This window comes from Gordionus sp. m RMFG-2023, chromosome 1 (assembly GCF_954871325.1).
Source record: "Gordionus sp. m RMFG-2023 chromosome 1, tfGorSpeb1-WG-v2, whole genome shotgun sequence".
Taxonomy (NCBI): Eukaryota; Metazoa; Nematomorpha; class Gordioida; order Chordodea; family Parachordodidae; genus Gordionus; species Gordionus sp. m RMFG-2023.
Genome location: NC_088775.1, coordinates 4,082,566 through 4,084,664, shown reverse-complemented (window position 1 = coordinate 4,084,664; position 2,099 = coordinate 4,082,566). Strand labels below are relative to the sequence as shown.

The window sequence follows — 2,099 nt, the reverse complement described above, 5'->3', positions numbered from 1 at the left end:
TGCTCGCCCTAAAAATTTATAACTTGGGGATTCACGACTTAAGGTGGTAGTGTAAAGTAGAAATATACAATATTTGCAGATTCAGAGCAATTAGTAACGAAAAAAGAAGGGATTTTAATTTATCAAATATTTGATAATTATTTCAATTTTCAAGTTTAACGACTCGAGTTCCGAATTAAAAAAAAATTACTATAAATATAAAATTATCAAACTTATATTAATATTTTATAAAAAAAACGTTATTTATTTATAATAAATGATTCCGATTTGTGAGGTTTTCGACGCTTTCACTGTAATTTTACCCTCATACCATTGAAGAGAAACTTGTGATATATCATTTATAGCAATATCGCACGTATAAGATGGGTAAAACGCAATATCAGGCACCCAAATTAGGCTCCTACTCTTATGAGACACTTTATACGCACAGATGCAATTATCATTTTCCATCAGTTTAATCGTGGTGAATCCGTTAGTTCTAACGCTAAAATAAGATGATAGCATGAATCCAACGATAAATAATTGTGGACACAATTCAAGAGCCTGTAGAGAATTATTAGAATCCGGTGTAGTTATTATGCTATAATAAGATTTAGGGGTTGGGCGCGGTATTTTATCATATAAATCTAGTGAGGCAAATCTTTTCAATACTAAATCGGTTATCTCGGATTCACACAATATATTCCTCTTCTTAATAATATTTATGATGTCTGTCACGGTAAAACTTTCTAAGTAGGACATTGGCTCGAATCTATTCTTCTTAATTACGCTCATTATATTCTCGTTGGTGCCTAAAATTCCTTCTTTTTCGCATTCTTTTTTCCCCCATTTTAGAAGAAATTCGAAAATCAACGCCTTGGGCTCCAAATTATTCGTGTTTATGTAGCTAACGAAATCGTAAATTAATTCAAACGGAGCATTCATAAACATTTCGGAAGCGAGAACAGACCTGGTAATGCCTTGCATGTCCTAATAGTAAATTAGTTTAAAAAAAAAAATAAATTACCTTACGACAATCCGCTTTGCTAATTTCTGGGTGTAGCGCAGTCGACAAATATAGAACGAGCGGAAAATTATTCTTAAACCTTTTCCCATATTGACAATTAATTTTTTCCGCACATTTATCGACTAATTCTTTCAGCAAGAATTTCTTGGCCCCATTTAAGAGTTCCACGAAAATATTGGCTTCGACGTTTTCGAGGGAAGCATCATCTAAGTATATAAAACTTTAAAAAAGCGAGTAATATGGGCAAAAATATTTTTAAAAATTTATCGAACCTCAATATTATGGGGAAGGTTTCAGCACTTAAATCCAATATTTCTAAGCATTTACCCTCGTAGGGATTGTTCCCGTAGAAGAAGGTGTAGAAATATTCGTTTTTGAGAGCAAGTATGAGTTTATGCCCGTAGAATTTCTTATCATCTACCTTTTAATTAATTTTTTAATATATTTTGTTTCACTAACGCATAATAATACCTAGACTGGCGATGCATTCATTAAGAGTGTACATCGAAGAAAACAGCTGGGAACGCCATTTTGATTATCCATATCCATTATTAAAATTTTTGAACGAGGACGCAAACTTTATTAAAGAAATAGCTTGATCATAGAGAGATAAGGAAACAAGTTATCAATTTATGTGTAGTTTTGAACATGAGAATAATTACGGTCATCATAATGGCGAGTTAAGCTGATTTACATGACGCTTATAAATGCATCGTCAGTCTAGGTATTATTATATGTCATTTGATTAATTTATTTAGTATATATATAATATTTAAGATGAATCATTTTTCCAAGACGTAGAGGAAATGTCTATTCTCCGCTTTTAGAAACCGTACAATATGTTATTGATGGTTTGGTAGTTCAAAGGAATGAATAAGCGACTTAATCGTAAATATAATTTTAAGCTAGTTACACCCTCTCCTCCCGTCCCTTATTTTCAGAAAATAAATACGATATGTTAATATCATAAAAATTAATTTTTTTTTAAAGCCCATTTTAAAAGAAATTTTCAAAATGCATGCCTAAAATTTAAAATAAAAGTTATCTAAAAGTCTGCAAACATCATTGATGTATTGTTGTCTGTTGTTAATTA

At 31.1% G+C, this 2,099-nt stretch overlaps 1 long non-coding RNA gene across 1 annotated transcript; it reads right to left on the bottom strand.

The window, feature by feature from the left end:
- Positions 1–674: 674 nt before the first annotated feature.
- Positions 675–1,303, bottom strand: LOC135922751 (uncharacterized). The gene is made up of 3 exons (XR_010571024.1): positions 1,279–1,303; positions 1,012–1,226; positions 675–969 (listed from the first exon to the last, which is right to left on the bottom strand). It is a non-coding gene; the product is annotated as an uncharacterized LOC135922751 (long non-coding RNA).
- Between the last annotated feature and the right edge of the window lie 796 nt (positions 1,304–2,099).